This window comes from Hetaerina americana, unplaced genomic scaffold (assembly GCF_022747635.1).
Source record: "Hetaerina americana unplaced genomic scaffold, ioHetAmer1.1.p SCAF_19, whole genome shotgun sequence".
Lineage (NCBI taxonomy): Eukaryota > Metazoa > Arthropoda > Insecta > Odonata > Calopterygidae > Hetaerina > Hetaerina americana.
This window is the reverse complement of record NW_027286752.1, coordinates 2,728,152-2,751,330: the sequence shown is the minus strand read 5'-3', so window position 1 is coordinate 2,751,330 and position 23,179 is coordinate 2,728,152. Positions and strand designations below refer to the sequence as shown.

Below are 23,179 nucleotides of genomic sequence, written 5' to 3'. Positions count from 1 at the left end.
TCCAGACTAGGCGTCTGAATTCAGCCACGAGAACTAAGTCAATAGCACCACGTTCATTATGCATCGTTGTTATTTCTCGTCTCAATTAAGTTAGAGGTTGAGAGCATACTCGAACAGACTATCTTTTGACAAACATTTTACATTATTAAGGAAAATAAGTACCGATAAAGAATGAAAAAAAACAAAAAATGAAAATAGCCATACAGGTTAGCTCAGTACGAAGTTGAGAATTGACCGCATTGATCACTAATGAATCACATACCAGTCTTCAAATTATCTCCAAAATTGAATAGAACTAGAAAATTAAGCCACCTAGAGAAATATTAATATCAGGAAAACAGATGTTAACCAACAATAACAGTCGGTGACTAATGCGCTAAACTGGCTTAACCGAAGGTCTTGGTTCGAATCCTAACCCAGGTAATGTATTTTTGAGCAACTGCTTTCTTGTGCGGACTATAATTATGCTATAAGATTCAAGGTTCCCGTCTGTCTCAGTGGAGGTAGCTGTTCAAGATCGCATTATCATTACAAACTCTGCAACCGTGACATGAGCGAAAGGCAATAATAACTTCCTCAAATATTAAAATTCAACTCCGAAGGGTTCTTTGGTCATTGAGGGTAAAGGCCAACTCGCTTTAATCACTATACGCTCTGTGAAATTCAAATATCAAGTTTAAAAATTGGGCCAGTTCCTTCTTTCCCTGTGCCCCTTGCAGATTCTCATAAAGATGTGGCGCCCGAAAAATCAAACAGCTTGAGTGGGTGAAGTTGAGGACGCCTCCGACTGACGACTCTGGGCACCAGAGGCGTCACTTGGAATTACACACGGACCCTCTGGTCGGTAGCCCAGCATTCTGTTCACTGGATTTTCACGCTCAAATAATGTCACCACACGCAAAAAATTCGGGCAAGTTTTTTAATCACTGCCCCATATAAAGCAAAACATTTATCCAACACCATCTAGCATTAAAAAAACTGCTTCGACACGTCAAATAAACGTTCCAAGATTTCATAATTTTGTATTTTGTGAAAGGTAGTCAATGTTCAGTGAATTCAACATTGTAAAACTCGCGTAAACCTATTCTTAGAATTTATTTTAATATAACCAAAAGTCATAATGTAAAATTTATGAGTAAATAATAACATTCAATCATTCATTTTTTATTTCTACGGCGATAAATAGGCGACACTCCCACGTAATTAATATGCAATCTCTACGAAAGAAGGTCTCTTGCAATGAATTTATTACCGCCGAAAATTTACGAATTCGTTTCGGTTTTCAAAGTAAGCCTTAGAAAATTTCCACAGAAGTATATTTTATCCGTGGGCTCTTGGCTAGGAAGACGTCTTACCGCTGGCAGTGAAATGCTCTCGAGGCATCACGTCTCACAAGGGGGAAGTAATGGCCCTCACTCCGCCGATAAAGCGTTCCACGCAAAATTACCGAAGGATTTTCATTTAAAAACACTCCACCCTCCGAAAACACCATGGGAGAATACTCAAAAATGTCTACCAGCATTTTCACCTCGTTTAGACGAATGCGCCACGAACACCGGGACGTGCAAGGCCGTAATTTTTTGTACGGGCGACGTTTTTTCAAGCTTCTCACCCCCAAAATTCCACCCATTCCTGGCTCCGTGCCCTTGAGACTCTTCTGAACGCCCACACCACTAACAACAGTCTTGACTTGGCAATCTCTCCATCAGGGTGGATAGCACGCCGTCGGAAGGATTTAGGAGGAAGCACAGCGCGATACTACTGAATGGGCAGGGCAGACAGAAATTGAAGTTGCAGCTGAAGTGGCCAGAGCGCACAATGGAATAACAAAATATCTGCAAGTTTGCAGCATAAATAAACACGTCACATTTTACAATTGCATGTAAGTTCTCTTCATTGTATATATCTTGTCCTTTTTTTCTAATTAAATATTAATTTGGAAAAGAGTTTCGAAAATTACTAAAAGCTGCTGTAATGGTGCATTATTCGATGAAGTAATTACATCCGAATTCTCAATCTTATGATAAACACTATTAAGACAAGGATATAACCTGATACATTTTTAATATATAAAGATTGGTTATTAAAATTCCAAAAAGATAACTCTATTTCTTTTCTCTAAATGAAATCATATCAAATAACGTCAAATTTAAAAATGTTTTCATGTAAAGTATTGGTGCTTTTTCTTTCACAGAGTGCTGTTTGTGAATTTTTCAGTCCGAAAATTATTGCATTCACAGCCGTATGTTACCAATAAAAAAAACAAGATACTTAAAATGTATTGGAAGGGATTTAATCTAACTAGACTACTGAGATGAAGCCGCGGCAATACGGAAGCACCGGGGTTGTTTGATATTTTTCGGAAAAAAATATGTGTATAAGGATTCAGACAGAGAACCATACTCACTCATCCTGTTAGCTACTTTAAAGGAAAAAAATGAGAAATCTGCTGGCCTCGCACATTTTTCCCTAGAGTTTTTGTTACAGCATTAATATTCATTGATAGTTGGAACCCTAAGGCCATGCGATTTTGACTGACTATCCAGCTCGAAGGATGCGGAATATCACACATGAAAATCCATTGCTCAAAACTAAACTAGTATTTAAATAAAAATTTTAATTTCATATTTGAAAAGCGAGAGATGAAGATTTATTTCGATTATAAATATTTCTTATTCTCTGTACACAAAAAGAGAAAAATCAAACTTTATTTCATGAAGTTTGGTTACGTCTAGATTGGTCGACTCATGATATTCACTAATGTGTTTTGAGGTGAACACCGCTAAAAATTTCGCCAAACATCTTCCCTACGCATTGAAGGTAAAATATATACTTCTAAGTATACAATATTATCGACTTCTGACAACCCAAAAGGTTAATTCCTGTCCATGACTATGAGGCCGGAAAAAATATTTCAGAATTAACCCGGTGAAATAAATGAAAATGTGCAATTTTGGGAAATGTAAGTCTTTTGAAATGTAGATGAGGACAGGGAAAAGGACGGAAAAGTGAAACAAAAAGAAAGGAAACAAACGAAGAAGTACCAGGCATAGAAGGGGAGGAAAAGGGTCGTTTACAGTAATTCAAAGCGAACCCTTAAAGTTCATCCAAGTTATGTGGATGCATGGCGTTTTGAGCGGCGATAGAATGTTAAACAGAGAAAATGATGAAAGAATATTAAGCAAGCGAGAAGGGGGAGGGCAAGGCTAGGCATGTTAAATGTAATGAAAGGAGGCAAAAATTACGAGGAAATGAAGAAGGGTTTATTATTGTATGTAGTGTAGAATCCGAGATGTGTCGTGTTAGGTAGAACTCAGAAATGTATCGGTAGTTAGTCTATAGTATGTCCATCCCAAGCCTACTTTAAACCCATTTTAATTTAATGACCATTAATATTAATAATTAAAAATATAAAATAATCATCATGGGGATTTTCGAGCACGAAAAACTAACTTATTGGATATGTTCTCTACCTGTGGTAAAAAAACGCCATTTTCGCTTTCCCAATAATGGCATTATGGTTTTAGGTAAAGTAGTAGTTTTTGCACATAAATAGAAAAAGCATAACTTTATATAAAGAGTGCAATACAATTACCGAGATTACAATTTTTTATTACACTTCGTGGTACGCTGCAAAGCCAGGAATATAATTTAGAGGTTTGTTATAGTGGGGTTCGTGACAAATCCTTTGTCTACTACGCATGGTAATATGCATTTTGACAGAGTTTCGTTTAAGACAGTAATATTGTTTCTTCCTTTCGCGATGCCCCCCACCACTTGACTCGGGCAATCGGCCCAACTCCTCCATCTCCTCGAGAACTCCCGAGTCGAAAACTCCCTCCCTTCCCACGAGTCGGCGTAGTTTTCCCGGCCTCCATCTCGAGTTTCGACGGGCAATGTCTCCGCTGGTTTATGGTTTACGGACAAGGGAATGCTACCGCTGAAAAGCGGTGTGCAGAGAAGCTGCCAGTACCGGTGGATCCTCGCTACTGATAAGAAGTATAAAAACATTTTACGACACTTAAATGGCATTAATTTTTATTACTCATAAAATTCATATATTTACATTCTGAATAATGTCACGTGAAATACTTCGCAGGCAATGAAACGTCAATACAACTGTAGTAATTTGGTGGCGGCTCTTTCCTACAATAATTCTTTTCAACGCTTTCACACCAGATTATTCCGTTAAAATGCAAACGAAGGAGTCGACAGTGCGATGATTTATCTTACAAATGAAGATGTGACTACTTTATCGAAATCTGTGATATTTAGTTGATTTTAATGTGTTATATGAATAGAAAGATTATTTGTATTTCTTGGGTAGAGGATGGGAAATAAGACTTACTCTTGTGAATCCATTCCTTGATATTTAAAGAACCGAAATGAGCTTTTTCTACAATTTCTGTGAGTAGGTTACGGGAGAGTGAGCTCTTTGGAATAAATTACAGTTTATACGCTTCCCATTACCCGAATCTTACTGTGAACTCCTTGTGAGTTCATTGAAGTAATCGTTGTCGTGTGCTCTATTATTGATTTCCTTAAATTGCCGTCAAAATGGAAAGACCGAAACAGTATGCATGAGAGTGAGAAATCATCTTTAAGAAATAAAAACGAAGTACGTTGAAGTCAAAGGTACGAATGGGAATATGATAATGGAAGATGAAGGCATGAAAAACTGAGGGAGAGCATAGGTCGAAAAGGAGGAAAAAACTCTAGTAGGTGACTGAAAGGGCAAGAAGAAAGGTGGACATAGACGATCGGGGTTCGATTATACGAAGAAGTGGCGTCAACAGGATAGTGAAAGACCAACGAAGCAAGATCACATATCAAGAAAATTGTGGGAAGAAAGATGAAATATCATTAATAAGTATTTCGATACAGGAAGATCATTGGAAAGTGGGCCAAGCTAAACCAAAGGATAGAGAACGGAAAAAATAAATACGTTGCCATATGTGGAAATCGTGGACTTGGAGAAGACATTGACAACGGAAGGTGGAATATAATGTTTTTTATTTGCTGAACAAACTTGAAATGGTACTTAGAATGACGTGTGTGTATCAACACTATTTGATTTGCAGAGTCACCCACATTGTCACATCCGCATTGAAAGACAGAAAATAAAATCGACAGTAAATCACTGAGTCAGAGAATAATAAAACCTAAAAGGAACACTATTTTGCATGAGTGTCCTTGGAAGAGGCAATTAAATTACAACAGAGATGAACATGAAAGAAATTAAGGGGACCAACGAAAAAATCAGCATGCTAGGTTGACACTGTAGTTATAAAACGGAATCTAGAAACTCCGAATGCATTATTGAACTCAGAACGGCAATTTCTTTAAGGATATAACACGAAAAGTAACAGAAAATTAGGATGTGAGGGAGAGAAGATGATGGCAGATATTGTGCTGCGATGAGATAAGGAATCTCTCAACTACTTCGGAAGCAAAAAAATTGAAGAACTCATCAAAGGAAAAAAACTGCGCGTACATTGAGTGCATTATTAAGTGCATTATTAAGTGCAGAGTGACTCCAGCGAAGAAGGCGTTCACCACAAAGAGGAGGCATCAACTGCGCTCAAAAGAGACATAATTTCAAACAAGGAGGTAGCATGGGAAACAATCATACAATCTGTGAAACTCTGTGGGTTAGGAACAAGGAACATCAGGAAGTCAGGCCAGAGAAGAAGAGGAGCTTTCAAAAAATGGCTTTTGAGGTTGTTGCTAAAGATGAAGTGAACAAATGAAGTAAGAAATTATCAAGTATAGAGAATATTAGATGACAAAAATAGCGAAAAGAACTGGATGGATTAGGTTCACAGGATACCTCGATCTGTTAAAAAATATGAGCAGAGTTTGAAATGGAATGAGAGATACATCAGGTGTGAAGGTGGACTGGGAGGATCCCGGGGAATTGAGGGGTAATATTCACAAGCTTGTGCTTCATATATGTTTTATAATTAGTTTAAGATAGCCGCTGATTTTCAACCCATCGGATCAGATTCTACGTGATTCCAGGTTGTAACATCAAAATTTATAAAATTGCAGGTACACCATTTTTAATTTAACAGTTAATCATAGAAGAAACATATTCTACTTAAATATTTCCATATTAAATTCTAAAAATATTGCCCTGCCATTCTGATCTCCTTGGGGGTAACATTTTATTAAGTACTCATATTGGTTTCGATGCTGGCAGAGTTCAGAGGCAAAGTATCCCATAGCAAAAGTTCCATTAGGACTAGACTTTTCAGTATTATTGTAGCTTGCTAAAATATGAAGATTGGTTTCTAAATGAATGTAAAAGATAAAATTTTCGAGCTATAAGTTTCAAAATTCCAACTTCCAGTACACAATAACACATTTTTTACGAAAAATTAAACCCTCATAGAGGATTTTCCTTTGATTGGTTACATTCCTTCCCTCAACAAAAAGTTAGAAAATCATATACATTCTTCTGTATCAACGTTCTGTAATTCTTTTTCTGTGAGTAAATTTAGGTCAAGCGATGTCTTAAACTAGTTAGCAACTGTTATCCCCCAGCCATCGGGGGAACAGTAATACATCCTATTAATGGCAGTGTAAGAGCGGCATACAAAAAATGCCATTTAATTTTGTTAATTTAACTCCCTTGAGTCAAAATAAGTAATAATGAAAAAACTCCTCATGGGGCGCTGTTCTTAATATTCATGCATGAAAGTTATCATGACAATCTCATTGAAGCAGCTGCAAATACCTAAAATCCACTAAATGCATAAAAGTAATCACAATAGTTTCTGCGAAGTGAAAGGTGAAAAAACTGAGTATTAAGTTAAATAATACGCTTAAAACCGTAAGATTGGCTTGGAAAACTATTTAAGGGCTCAAAATGAACTGCTTTCGACCCCATCTTTGAAGTAAATACGAGAATAAAACAGTATTTTGTAATAGGAATCACGGGAAATTTTTGACCGTTTGATAACATTTCAGTAACTCATTCGAAGGATATAAGAGTCAAGTACGTAAGTCACTAAACACGTAAACATATCATCGTACGAAAACATACATGCACGAGTCATATGATTCAGTGTCCGCTCAATTTGAATCGGTGACAATGCTAATTGAAGTACGATTAAGATCATCATTCATCTCAAGGCTAACTAGTTTATTTCCTCAGAGGGTCCTCTAAATAATACACGTGTTCATTTTGACAGAAATAACGAAAAGACCCATCATAAAATCTACATGCACACATTTTGGTACACTTTAAAGGTTTTACAATTAGAAACATTAAACATTATGAAAAAAACAAAATAAAGAAGTGGCTTTAATCGAATCGAAAGGGTTTACCTTTCGCATCACTCAAAGAGGATCTTTCAGTGAGAGGGGAACACATAAGTGAGTTTCATTTTACATTGTTTCTAAAAAAATTTCCTCATTAGCCTTAAAGTTAATTAAAATTTAGCATTGAAATCAAACATTGGGTAACTCAAATTTCAATAATAGACAAAAGAAGATAAACGAGCATTTATTGTTAGCGTCCATTAGTGTAGCAGTGAAAGTTTGAAGGATCGAATTCCAAGCAGCTTTGTGTGCAGTTAATTCGTCAGTAGCTTTGTAAAATTATGTGTGTTAATTGTATAATTATATTAATAATATGATGCAAAATAATATATATTATATATTATTTAAAAATAATAATATATTAATCATAATTATGCACAAGAACCTATAAATGATGGTTAAGTTTGGTAAAATTCCTAAAGAATGGAACTGGTCCTTGCGGGCGGCTATTACAAAGCTGTTATCCTATGCTCCAGAAGCTGTGAAACGCGTGCTCAAATGCAATTGAATTGAAATAAATATGCCCTAATACGAGGTGTCATTAAACTTTTTAGATATTGTGTTTTAGGATGATAAATAATTGCTGGTATACTGGTGGTATAATTAAAATAATGTTGGTACACTAAATTTAACGGTTTTAAAAATGCTTTTTTGCTTAGCAGCCTTCATTGGTGTATCTAATTAGAGAGTATTGTGACTTCAGAGTCCATTTGCGTCATTTAAATGACGAATCATAGGTTAGGTACTTCATAAAATGTATTTGAGAGGGGATGGTGAGGAGAATCCCGGCATCGGAATTTCGAGTAAGAAGGAGGGACCTCATCTAAAACCCAATCGCCGTGTTGCCATTAATCTGTGAGCTCCAGGGTCCTGGTGGGTAATGTGTTTCTGTATCATGGGGAATTGGCATAGCAGAGGAATCTTTGTCCAGCCAGTTTTCGGAAATGTTGGCCGAATGGGGTATCGAGGGGCTTAGTGCTCTTATTGGAATTATTAAATTTAAACAATGCTGAAGTAGAATATGTAGACATACGTTTATATCCTATTTATTCACGATTTTACTTGGGATATACATGGGGTGGGTACCTTTTCGTCACATTATATTGATACATTTGTTTTGACGTTCCGCACGACGTTATTATAGCCATGTTAGATAAACATAGTATATATTTAATATCATATTTTTAATCCTTCCATTCATGGATTCCACTATTTTCAAATTTATGGGTGAAAATCATCGCCAGCTGGGGAACGAAGGGAGGGAAGACCCCGCTCTTGGGGACTTCCAGGCCCAGGTTGGGTTGTTCCCGCGCCCCAGGAAGCAATCTGGCCACCCATCCAGTCTAGCAATAAGTAGCACCTTCATCAGTCTTAATTTTCAAACTTAAAATTTATGATTATTTCCTTAATCACGGAGTTATCCTTTTTATTGTATCAGAGACCGGAATCTAAAGTTAATTCCACGACTCGTCCTCCGCGTAAAATTTCCTTCGAACTTTTCCAGGGCCGAATTCTCTTTTATTTCATCGTTACACTGCATTAATGGAAACATTATGGCGCCGTTCGGCGATGCGTCCGCGAAAACCACAGTTATCAGCCTGGATGTTCGGATCGGCAGGGTGCAATGCGGCTCACCTTATAATATTCCGCCTGCAACTCCAAGGATTATGCGGTCGTCGATATTACTGGTATTAATGCATATTGATTACTGGCGCCATATCATATGTGTATATTTTTGCGATTCCGATTGCCTCTTGATCAGTGTTACTTTCGATGACCCTCACATTTAAGTATTAAAATTAGGATTTTTGAGATTTTTGACATATATTAGGATTTTTGACTCAAGGCATTCGATTTCAGGTTTGAAGAATCCTAATAAAGATTTTTTACTTTTTAACAACGGGGAAATGTCCGAATATTTTTAAATCTGCTAGAAGTGATGGGAACGGTTCGTAAGCACCTATTTTTTATTTCTGATAAAAACCTCTCGACACCCCACGCAGCTAACCATTTAATACTTTAACCTTGGAAATCGAAATAAATAGTATGATCATGTTATTTATTCAATGAATAATGCTTCGTGATCAAATATTTAAAGGCGAATCAATATTAATTATTAGTAAAAATCTACCGTCTTGATTTAGGGTATTAATGTACCCTAAGATCACACCTTACTGAAAGTCCTATTGAAATGTTCTATTAGAATGAAAATTATTCTGGGATCCCCTAACAAATATTAAAATATCTCACTCTGTATACTTTCTACCATTGTTAATATCATAAAAATTCCTATTATTTTCCTCCCTACCTTTCTTTCCCAGAATTTACTCGTAATCCTCTATAACTGTCTTCAGCATCCCGTTGCCTCTGAGTATCTCCTGCATTGAACTTTCATGCCTTCTTCGAAATTTCTCTCAACAAGCTTCTGTCTTACCCTACAATGCCTAGCCATTCATCGTTGATTTTCCTTTCTGTCCATTTTATTTTCTCTATTTTTCGTCAAAATTGTATCTCGAAAGCCTCCAATCTATTCTTATTTTCTAGTCTCAACAATAAAGTTTCCCAGCCATGCAAAGCGACGCTCCTTATTAAAGTTTTCACGAGCATTTTCTTTATGTAGCTATTTAAGATGTCTGTCAATAAGTCCCACCTCTTTGTAAACGTTTTATACCTTGCAATTTTCCATGATCCTACTATCTGTCCACCATCCTCCTCTTCCTAAATAGCTGAATTCTTCTTTATTTTCTAGTTGATGCTCGACAAATTTAATGTTCAGCTAAGTTTGCCTACTTCTTTAGAGTCCCATTACCTTCGGTTCATAATGATTTGTTACAATCTCATACGCACAACACTGATTCTCCAAGTAATGATTGACACCCTTTGCTAACTGGAAAATTAGCGGCTTATCATCCACAAATCCGATTTTAAGACTTCACCTTCTACTTTCACTGTTACCTCCAGCCCCTCCCATACCTCCCTTACAATTTCCTTCGCATCAGTATTGAAAAGTTCAGATGAAAATGGAAATCGTTGTCTAATTACGCAGCCTATCGTCCACCGCCCATCCTGACTCTCCATTTTCCATCCGCACCTGCGCCGTTGGAGACAAATGCAAGTTCAGGATAAGTCGTATACACATATGTACGTATACATGTACATACTCGTATATATCCAGTCTGCCAAATGTTGATTGTTCCCAGTTTACTCGGTGGGACGCCTTCCCAAATTCTACGAAACATACAAATACATCTTGTATCACATCCTCTTTGTTCCTTCACACTAGTGGTCTTATTATTGCTGTGGAATCACATCTCTCAATTCTATTTCTAAATCCAAACTTATCTTCTCCTAAATACTGATTTTTTTCTCTTCTCTAATTCTTTTGTCGATTAATCTAAGTAATGCCTTTGCCCCGTGTAAAACCAAACTTAAAGTCCTGTAGTCCTCACACACTGCTTCTACACTTTTCTCTGAAATGGGTAAAATACGTACGCAGCACGAAATAAATACAAAAATATGTGACGCATATTAAAAAAATTAAATTACAAGGACACATCAAGACTAAATTACATTGTATTACACTTATCATATCTTAAAAGCTTTTATTTGTAAAAAAAATCATAAATAAGTACACAAACTCGGAATACCGATAAAACCCACCATGCAAACACAGAATGAACAAAATTTGGAAGACCTTTAAAATTTCAACATAAAATTTAACAAGATGTCCATATAAATTTGATGCTGGAACTATATGTTAGGGATTGTTGCAATTAAAAAGAAATCAAAGTTAAAATACTGCTGGCTACTTCTTGGTCCAGAGTTCCCTCTAACTCTGTAAGGATTAGGCCCGTTTTAAATGCAAAAAAGTTTATTTTTCACTGCATTATTATTTATATGTATTTGTTCGCTGCATTATTGGAAAGGGCTCCGCGGATCTGGGGGGAATTTAAATAGCTAGAATTTTCTTTCCTTTCTCCAAATGCTAGACCGGGTTATTTATTAAAATAAGTGTTTTTTTCGATTATTATTACAGGTGATAATAATAATATAGGTTTATAATAATAATAATAATAATATAGGTTAAGGTAGGTTTTGTGTGGACACAAACTACTCAATAAATCTCTTTTCCCAACTAACAATACACGACCCAACATCCTACTCTACAACAAATTCCCACTTCATCTCCGTATACTTCCTTCCTCTCTTCATTCCGTCCAACATCCCTATCCTATTCCGGCTCATTTCTCGTTTACCCAGAATTCTCTCCTCTATCACGGTCTTCAACATCCCACTGCCGACCAATATGCTGTTAATCAATTTTTCCTGCCTCTTTTTGATTTCTGCCAACAATCCTCGCTCCTTCCCCACCATACTTCTTCGTTTGTTTTCCTTTCAGTCCGCTTCACTTTCGCCAGCCTTCCTCACACCCACATTCTAAAACCCTCACATAAAAATAAACTATATAAAATAAAAAATAAACTTGTAAAAGGAAAACGCAATATTCAAAAATTTCTTAAATTTTTAGATTTTGATGGTATAATGAACGTGTATCTCAAATAACAAAAATGAAGAAGTAACTTGTAAAGAATGATTGCGAGGTATAGATAAATAATTAATAATTGTAGGTTAAGCTGCGGAAGTGGCTAAAAGAGAGGTAAAAGCCTTTCTCTTCGGCCTTGTCGGAATCTATTTATTAACAGAGAGGCGTTACTTCGAGAGCATTGGTGGCAGTAGACTAATTAATGAGATGAGGGAAAATGAAAAGTAGAGCTACGCATATAACAACTGCTATGAGGTTTCCGTAGCATTTGGTGGAGTGGACTAAACCCTAAAAATGAAACTTTAGGATTTTCCTCGAGTAGAGGAGGAAGTCATTAATTTCCCATATAGACGCATGAAAATACCAAGGGAAAATGAATATGGGATTAGCCGAAGAAATAAATCACGCCAACATGAAGTAAACATACGTACACGACCATTTTTATGACACTGTAGATGAAATCACAAAATATTTTCCTCCTAAGCCGTAGGTAATTTTAATTTTCCATCATATATATTTTATTATAATTGATCAATCGTATATTTAATATTACTTAAGAACTAAATAATGTAGATACTCTACAACCTTCTAAATATATATTTTATTTAATCTATTTATTTATGAAAACGTCTATGCATATATTTTAAAGACAAAGCATTCATATTTTTTATTACTTTTTTATCAAATAAAATTAAAAAATATAACTTATTTATGCTTAAAAAAATAAATGGATAAGGGAAGAAAATCAGCTTTTAAAAAACCGCTCAAAGAAACTTTAAGGCGAAACCAATGGAGAAGAGGATGGGAAATGAGGAGGCTGAAGACGAATGGGAAACTTGGTAGGAATTCGAGCTGAACATGAAAACGAGAAAACAGAAAAATTAAGAAGAAGATGGAATAAATCACCCAGAACACACCGATTAATGGGGAAGGCCAGAAATAGAGGGGAGGCATCTCTTAAGGAGGAAACGAACCATAGATTTCCTACCCGACAGCAATTTAAGAAATTACACGTAACATACTCGTACGTAGGCATTGGTGCTGCCTTTAGAACCCGAACCCTACATCGTACGTGCTAAATATGCACGTCTGGATTGGAGATTACACTCAGGGACCAACCAAATATTTTTTCCCAAACTTTAGCAAGGTACTATTCCTAATTAACATTTTCTGAAGACCAAAGTGGCCTCAGAAGACATCAATGAATCAAACCCGATGAAATAACATGGTAACACTGTGACGACAGAGCAAAGCCACATATTCGTTAGTGATAAAATGGTTTCACCGCATCTGTGCCTCAAGTACTTGTCGTCTTTGTCCACCCTTTATTCAATATTTACCCTAAAAACACGCACAAAATGTAATCCTACAAAATGAACTAGTAAAATACGGCACTTTCTATTTATTTATGTTTCATTAGTTCGAAAACAGCACTTCGACCTTTAAACTAACTTTGGACTTTGAGCATTGATAGAAATATATTTGCATTACATCCACCCAATGTCCACCCCTAGGTGGAGGAAAACACCACCTAGGCGGGAATCGAACCCGCGACCTCTGGGTTGACAGAGGAGAATGTCATCCCGCCGCCACCGGGGCCGGCAAAAACAATGACCCCGACGTGATTTGAACACGCAACCTTCTGATCTGGAGTCAGACGCGCTACCGTTGCGCCACGGAGTCGGTTAGCGTAATGATCAACATTTGGTTACTTTAACCATAAGTTGCAATAAATAATACTACAATAATGCACTTACATTCATAACTTATTCTGAATTTCCGCCTTCACTTCAAAAATCTATGAGACACTTTATGACTTCCCATAAGCCATTTCATTCGCATTCTGTAGACAAAATAAAACTGTGCACATCATGTGCACACACGAGGACTCTGGAATAAAACGGGAAACAGGTATTAAAGGAACCCTTGAAGCTAGTTCCTTACAGCAATTGGACGTATTCTCAACTCTCTTGAACCTTGGCAGACCGTGGCCAAGTTCCTCCTCCTCTACGGTGGCGGTGGGTGGTCTTGGACACACCGCATTGGACAGGGAGGCCTAATAGATCACTCGAGTGATATAATGACCTCTTCCTAAAAATATTTTCAGATTTTTCACCCTTGGTGCGATTCAGAATTAGTAAAATACTGGTCATGAGAGCATTATCACAGTCATGTCACAGTATTAAACTTTGCAGATTTCTTTGCTCTGGCTTGGCCAATAAATAAAGATCTAACTGTCTCTTGAAAAAATGGTCTTCAGAGGAAAAGGAAATGACGAAAAGAAAGTGATGATAGGAGTTGCAGAAGACCTAAATGGTATCGATCAGAAAATTGAAGGACAGCCACAAAAGGACAAATACTACAAATGTGATTTCTCCGTTTGATATTTTAGAGTGAATGACCATTAATGGTATTCGTACTTGATAAGAATTTCAAAATTTTTGCCCATGATCGAAAATAGCTTTAACATTTTAATTTTTTAATCATATAACCTAACTAGAATTGAAAATTGTCTGCTGGTCTTTCATACTACAGCTAAGAGTATTTAAAAAGTGGGAACAGGATATTTCAGACTTTAATACATTGCCGACGACCATACAAAATAATTAACGCAAACCTATCTCGATACATTAGAAATTTCAACATATCTTAGAAATAAGCATATTCCACATCAAGGCTTACCTATTCAGTAAAATGCATGCATGGTTTGTAAGTGAACTCCACTTTTGATCGCGAGGGAAATCATTTCTCTTTATTCTGAGACTATTATTGACTTTTATAGTTAGGGACAAAGTAAAGCAATAATTTTTGTCCCACTTAGTGAGATTTTTTACATTTTCTGGCTCTTTTGCAGAAATGGTCTGCCGCTTAAAAATTGAGTGAGTTTCCTCAAAATCTAATATTAATTTATACCGCTTAAATTCAAGGCCTAGCCGAGTTTTTCATTCTTTTGATATTGGGGTACTAGCATACCAAAATAATCGTTCCAGTCCAAAAGTTCCCAATTAAATAGTTACAACTAAATTTCAATAGTATATATTTTTCAAAAGTCAGCAACTTAAAATTTAATTATTTCCAAAAAAAGATAAAGTTTTAATAATAATAACTAGCCATAGAATATTTGGTAATTTTATCCTAAATGTCTTTTTTCCCGATTGTTGTCGCAAGGGCAAAAGAGGGTTTTTTTAACCCTGACTGATATTCCACAAAATACCTGCAGTTGCTGCGCAATCAGAACATTCATCTTATACAGGGTGCGGCGACATAACTACCTTTTTTCAAGCGCAAAAACGCTTTCAAAAAAGGAAGTTAGGTTGCCGCACCCTGTATTTTGCATCTCCAGCACAATATCATTTTCCATTGAATGTCATCACATATTACAGCTATCACCATTATTCCAATACGTAATTTACTCTCCGCGACGTAATTTTTTCAGTAAAAATTGGAAACCACACTCAAAAATAAAATTTTAAACTGAAAACTTGATTGAATATATTGAGTCGAGTGTTAATTTTGACACGGGTTGAAGAGTGTGCATCACTTAAAACTCGTATTTTTCTAATAACCACGCTTTAAGTTGCAAGATTACATAGATACTGAAATTTCTCGTAAGTTTTGGAACTGGGAAAAAGTCTCTTTGAAATTTTCGGTGTGGAACAAATTTTTTTAACCTTTTGACTTTCTCTCTCTAACGGCTATGAAAATAGTTTCTATTCTGATGATAGGAAAACAAAGAGCGGGTAAGTTGTCCCACTACTCCCCTTCCTATCGCAACTTTTTTTGATTTTCCATCCGATATTCCCACTTGTGCAATCTGATTCATATGCAGAGCTCGGATGACTTGGTTATCACTGTAGTCCACTGCTACCTTCTGAATACCATCATAATCACTTCATTTCCTGTACTCTGACGAGCATCTTCTCGAAATATACCACGACATCCTTGCTGTTTTTTATATCCATTTCTACGTCTTTATTCAATGCAGGAGGGTATTTTTTTGAATTGCTCTACGGTAATCTGACAATGGCTCCTCTGGTGGTTTCTCGGTAAATGAACGTAAATAGACGATTTGAAGAATAATTTGCAACGATGTCGTTCAGCCCGACAGTTCACGTCCAAGTTCTCGGGGGAGACTTCGGATTCCGTCGGTGGAAAAGAGAGACTGCGTCGAGGCAAGCCACCGGTCGGCCGGCAGGGTGGTAGACTCCAACGCCGACCCTGTCTGCGGCCCTCGCCGCTTGGGAATTTCCCGCGCGGGCTAGAGTAGGGGGTGGCACAGGAATTAAAGTGTGGGGAGGAGGAGGGATGGGGGGTAAGGGAGCTTCGATGAGAGGGGCGGCCACTTAAAAATAGAAATCTCTCCCCTCCCCAAGCGAGAGCACATCAGCCTTCAAAAGATCGAGTCCCCCAGGGCGAAAGTGCAGCGGAGAAACATGCGAGGAACGGAGCTCTCTCCACTTGCCTCATCCCGAGCGACTTTAACTTCAATAAGGGTACTGTCGGCGACGGGGAAACAATCGCCCCCCCCCCCCCAGGGATCGCAGGCACCTCACCCCGAGAAGTTGGGGCTGACGCCAGGAAGACTCAATGAGAGACTTAAGCCAAATGCGGGGGAATTCAGAACCACTTTCTAAATACCATCACCATAAGGAGAACTATTAAGAGGCTCAACTGTAAAACCGAGGATGGTAACATGCGGATGCATATGACTAAAGCAATGACCAATGCTTAGAAATTGCACAATAACTTGGACCTTTGAGATTTGTGGCATTTGAGATGTGTTTTACACCAAGATAGGGAACAAAATGCTAAACAGATTTAAAAAAAATAATATTTGAGCATGAAAAATGAAAGATGTTGGAAAATGTGAATATAGAATAAAAAGTAGACCGAGAAGATATATTCAAAAGTACAGATATTTTGAAGGTTGCTATGAAAGGAAGAATTAATAAAGAGACAAGAATCTCAAAAGGCCTGGAGAGGGGTGGAAACTGTTACACGGTGAAGTAGGAAATAGTGATCGGAAATAGGGGTTCACATTTTGAAGACTTACATATAAGCAATAGTCTAAAAGGATCTAAAAGCGATTACGTACACAAACTGAATCTTCATCAAAAAACTCCCATGAATGGTATACAAATTGGTTGGGTGAAAACTATTCTGAGAGGCGACAATATAATAGATTATATTTAAAGTTTTAAGACTATTGCTTAGGTATTCATATTGTTAGGTTAAAACGGACGGTAGGAGCTACGTGTAGACGGAAAATTTAAATTAAGAAACAAAATTTGAATTTTGTGGGAACAGAGACATAAGGAAATATTAAAAGGCTAGCGGAGAAGAGGGAATGGAGTTGCAGCGTGTCTATATTAAGACGTTCAACGGCAGCTGATGATGAAGACGAACGAGGATATAATCCAATCTCGACTTCATTTTGAGCACAGTAGTCCCAAATGGAATATTAAAAATTGGCTCGGGGGCAGCTACTCGCTAATGCACGTGGTATACGAGATCGTATAAAGAAATCACGGGAAATCACCTTTTCCCAAAAAGTAACTTTAAGATAAAGTATATAAAATAGCACATAAATTGTGCCATCCATCGAATATAGTTTCTTTTCATAATATTCGGATATTGTCATCACCAACCAACATCTTACCCTGACGTAAAAAATAAAAGCTAGAGAAATTTAACGAGGATATTGCTCCAACTCCTCCCACAAAATCTCATCGAATTAACTCACAGCGAAAAGTTAGTTACTTACCTATGCCGTTCCAGCATGCTTACCACACTTGCCGACTTATCAACCTCATTTTGATGGCCAAGACTGAATAATTTACACTCACTCCAATGGCAGTAAAATATAATTTACAATCATTAAAAATTCCTTGCCTAACAATCATTAAGGCCTTGGTTTCATACGCGTAATTTGCGGACAAGTTAATTAAAATTGGTGTTTGTTACGAGTATTTTGGCAGACGCGATTTAATTTTTTTAAGATTTTAAAAATGACTTGTAGGAAGCGTAGTATGCAGCCGATGGGTTTATCGGATCCGAGTCTCATTCGTGACATCGTAATTTTTTTACGTAAAGAAATCATGTTCGCTGTACCTCATGACTTTTAACAAGTACCCTCAATGCTTAAACATCATCATCCACAGCTCTACAACTCCGGAGTGGGCTTCCTCTATTATCGTATATATATATATATATATATATATATATATATATATATATATATATATATATATATATATATACACACATATGCCTCCATTCCAATCTTCTTCTTGCCTTCTCCCTCCATCTTGAGGCTCAATTCGCTCGCAGATCTTCTTCAACATCCTGCAGCCATCGGTACCGTGGTCTTCCTCTCTTCTTGACCCCCTTCCAACTTGCTACCATGCCGCCATTTGGGCATCTCGTGCTCACCCGTCCTATTTGCTCCAGCCATACCAGTGGCAGTGACTTGGGGAACCCAATTATATCATCTCTATTAATTCATTTATCTCTCAGTTCATTCTAAATCTCAATATCTGTCATTCTCCAACCAGACCGTAAATTTTCCTTATTATATTCATTTAATATCTCTGTGCTTCTTCGTCATTCTTGGATGGGACTCGCGTCTTTGTTCCATTTATTACAATAGGTCTTATGAAGGTGTTTTATAATTTCGATTTTATTTTTCTTGGCAAGAGACTTGGCATTAGAAGAGTAGCACTGGTATTATAGGCTTTATTGCCTGTCATCACACTAAGATCGAACTAATTATAAACCTTCTTTTCACTAATTAGAATGACTCCTAGATGAGTGGACGTTTTTTTGATACCCTTAAACTTATAGTTCCCAATCGTCATGATTTTCAGTATACGCCTGTTCTGCAAAGATGACATTTTCATGTATTTAATCTTTTCGTCATTGCTACTTAGACCCATTGTTTAAAAATGTCCTACCTGTTGTTAAACATTTCCTTAAGGCTATTTATATTCCGCGTTATTGGAGCTATGCCATCCACATATACAAAACCTTGCTTAGATTTATACACAATAGTTTCCCCAGTTTAAATTATTTCCTTGATAGCCTGATGTAAAACTAGAGTTGAATAATTAAGCTGAGAGTGTATTCTCTTGTCACACTCCAGAAATCATTTACTTACCCTTTGGCCAAAAAAAAACTTTACCTTTTCCTTCAGAGCCATTTCAACCATTTTAATTAGTTTTTCTGGAATACTGAATCCTCTCACTGCATGGATCATATCTTTTCTATTCACTCTGTTAAACGCTGATCGGAAGCCAATTAAGAGAATACGCAAAACAATGTTGTATTTGCAGTACTTTTCCAATGTTTATCTTGATGAGAACATCTGATCTGAAACATCTGATTGGAAATCATCAGAGACCAAGGCATTGAATAATATACCATAATTGTAATCAGTGGGGGGGAGGGCGAGCGCATATCCGAAGTGCAACCAATTATTTGTATCGTAAATTATATTTTTCGAGCAAACCATGAGAACGACATCAAAGAAACAAACGCCAGAGCTAAGCGAGTGGAAAGACCCCTTTTTTTCCGCGAACATAACATGAAGTATGAAGTTGAAATTCCCTCGCCTGCGCTCGATACGCGTGTTTCTCTTTTGGAGAACTTTCTCTCCCAGTTCAAAGTTCTCGGAGCCATGCCAAGCTGTCCGGAATGTGGTCAGGGAGTTGAGCATGATAAACGCACCCGCGAAACACATTGCAGTACGCCCGAACTGCTATGAGTCTCACTACTACTCCTTAGGTTCACTTTTTTAATGATGATTTTGAAGCCCTTCAGGAGCCAGGCAAATTCGCAAGATGGACCCCGCACTTAGCTATCATACAGGGTATCCATGGTGATGCAGATGCTTTTGTTTCAAAAAGTATTTCCTCTATTAACAACATAAAGGAAATATTGCACAAGTAAAGAGTGATTCACCAATAGCAAGTTGGCATGAAAACATTAACTGCATGACCACAGGGTCTTCTTAATGATCAAAAGGAAGCAATGACCACTATGAAATTAGCTTTATTTAGTTTAGTAGAGAGAAAAATTGCATGTTGAAAGTACTAGAATTAAAAAGCATAAAATTATACATATATTATACAGACTGTTCATATCGTATCGGGCAAAAGTTGTACAAAAAATACTCAGTAAGAAATATTACGTAAGAAATTTACAAATGAGATCAGCATTAAATGCAAATTGGGCATAACATTATTTTATGGACTAAGCAAAATAGCTCCAGAGAATCACATCCCCTCACGACACTTCATATTTATTGCATTTCACTTATGAAAAACAATGGACACATAAATATCCATTGTGCGATGCACGCATTCGAAACTTTCCTCTCAAACATCAATTAATTCCTACATTTGCAAGTCTTTGTGAAGGTAATATGTGTGTGCAAATGTTCCTTTACATAAATGTACAGTTCTGGCAGCAGATTTAAATATAAGCAATCGTATTTCTGCATTTTATTAACTAAATTCTGTTTCAAACATTCGTTAATTCAGAAGAAAATATTTTGCACAGTGTTTCTTTCTCAAATTTTGAGTAATAAAAAAGTTTTGGCTGTTAAGAAATGTTAGTAAGTACCATAGCCTGATAATAACAAATAAATATTGCATATGATGAGTACACACAAATTAACTACTTATCCAAAGTTTGAAATTCCTGAAATAAGTTTGAGGAGCTCCTAAACGAGTCTTCAGCTTCCTCAAATCTAAAATTTTTTAAAAAATACTAATTATATAAATTACCCAATAATTTCCATATTATTCTTCATTCCAAAAACTGGACCACTGTTATTTAATCAACACAAAATTAAAAATTCTTTTAAAATTTAATGAAGTCATTTCAAATGTTTATTTTGAATTGTGAACAAAAATATATTTTTACAGAGATATCTACCATCAATCTGAATCACTTCTCTCATTTGATAATTCATATTACTCGAAGCGCGAAAATTTTGTGTTTTTTTAGGTTGCGTGCATCATAAAGAGATAGTGAACACCTTATTTTCAGTTAAGAACAATTCCAAGCGTTCTTTTCGTTTCCACAGAGCCATGAACCGTGCAGTGTTTTTTATACACATGAAGTTGTTTGTATTTTATGATTTGTTTAAAAAATGTCATGATTTTTTTCATGATATTAATTTTGGTGTCTTTTGAACTTCCAAGCATTTGGAATACTATGATGATTTAATGTTATCTCTCTAACGACTGAAGTTCATTTTTTTTAACTTAATTAAGCATCCATATTTTTATCGATACATCAATTCCAGAAGTACGAGCCTTAAGTAATCCCTTGATCACACCTTCGTTCAGTAAACTACCACATAATACTCATCACTTGTAAATCCGTCTTAATGCGTGAAATTATGACTTCCTCGAGCAGGCCTTTTGACGCCACGAAGTCGTCACGGGAGAAAAGACTTCTACCATGGATTGTGCAGAATACACTGTAGGAGTTCTTTACACTACATGCTTCTGAATTTCTTGTTTCACCGGCTGTGGCAAATAAGAGGAGGTCATTACCATTAGCCTCGCCAGCCTTCGGCTATGAACGACCGAGTCTCAGCGTGCCTGACATCCCTTTTTATCTTCGCCAAAATCCCAATGACAAATGGCCAGTGAGCGAATTTTTACTTAGTACGCCTTTGAGAGATCATGGTGTCGCTCCCACAAGAAAACCTTGACGAAACGCTCTACGAAACTTTGGATATTCGAGCAGTGAACGAGTGTAGTGATGAAAAAATGTTGATTGAAATCGCAATTCCCAACAGGTGATGAAAAATTCGGCTGTTAATACAACGACGGTGAAACTAGCAGATACTCCTGGCGGATAATTCTTGGGAAAATTAATGATGTGCTTTCTCCTGCTCTTAACAATTATATCTGAATGGCAAAAAATAAACATAGGCTTTCTAGATTAGCTTTTACTAAACACGGCCGGCACTGACATCTGAATATACTTTGGCACAGTAAAACCACGTTTATTAAAATAATCATATGAAAAATTCATACTTTTCACCATGCGATGTTTCCACAAACTTAAAAGCTCGTAGCATCACGGGTCAACAGATGACTTGGCTGATGTAGAAGATTAATATATTAACCTTCCTGAAAAATCACCGCTTTCCTATTAGGGTGAACTATTGAACAAAAAATGTCCCCTTTTCTCGTACCTTTCTCTTTCTGGAACGTATTACACAATACGAGTTCCGTGCCCTGTACCAATATTCTATGGACATTTTCTCTCTCTTCTTGCTGTTCGTAATACATTCTTTAAAAAAACTCTCTCCTTAATTTATATTTATGTTCAGCCACGCTCGGCTATTTTCCCATCATCCTTAGTAGTGATCCTTGATGTATGGTACTCTTATCTTACGCAACTGTAGGCATTAAATATAAAAAAATAAAAAGGCACATTTAGTTCGGGCGAAGGCATTTTTCACTATGATTTACTTGTACTGATAACTTAAAATAGGTAGCTTTTGCTGGGGGCAATAATTGAATTACAACTCTTGTTTTCCTTTATTCTAGTAGTTTCAATATACGTACAATGAGATGAATAAAATATTTCCATTTTATTTTAACATACTGATAGTCGACCAATTCTGAAGCGACAGTTTCATTAGTGAGTATTTGAATTTTTCTCTTTGATCATAAAAGATAATTAACATATTTTGTACATAACCAATTGATCAAATGATGCAATAATAAACTCTAAGTAATATTCCTTCTGAGTCCAACCCCAGCCCACGTATGGAAATAGAATGAAATTGCACGTACACCCCCTTCCTCCCAAAAGCCTTACATAAATGCAATGTAGCACCAGGACAACCCCTTTATGATCCATACCTGTATGAATCACGCGTCTTCCCGATATCTAGCATGATGTTTGCAGTTTCATGGCTATTTTTTTGTCCTCTCAGTTGTGTTATCCCAAGTTGAACGCATTTTCCTCCACCCATCCCATTGACATGCTCGGAAATCGAGGGCTTCCAAGTTTTTTGTTGGTTCAACTTAATCCTGCCTGCTTCTTCAGGTCATAAATGGCGATGTAGGCTTCTCAAAAGTATTATTTAAGGATATCATAGTAACACATAGCAATATTACACATTATAGTCTCATACATTGACTCCTTATTGCGCTGAAATTTCATTACAAATTAGGAAACGGGAAGGATATACACTCACAGAAAGTTCTCTCAACACAACATGTACTGCATGAGATATGAGACGTACGCCGTTTTCTATATATACTTCTACTGTGCCGATGG

General features: G+C 36.7%; 1 protein-coding gene and 1 non-coding gene across 3 annotated transcripts in view; both read right to left on the bottom strand.

Annotated features, from left to right (window-relative positions):
• The window catches only part of LOC139687317 (protein piccolo-like), a 378,873-nt gene that overhangs the window by 300,590 nt on the left and 55,104 nt on the right, over nt 1-23,179 (bottom strand). The window lies entirely within an intron of this gene.
• TRNAW-CCA (transfer RNA tryptophan (anticodon CCA)) lies at nt 13,481-13,552 on the bottom strand. The gene has a single exon. It is a non-coding gene; the product is annotated as a tRNA-Trp (tRNA).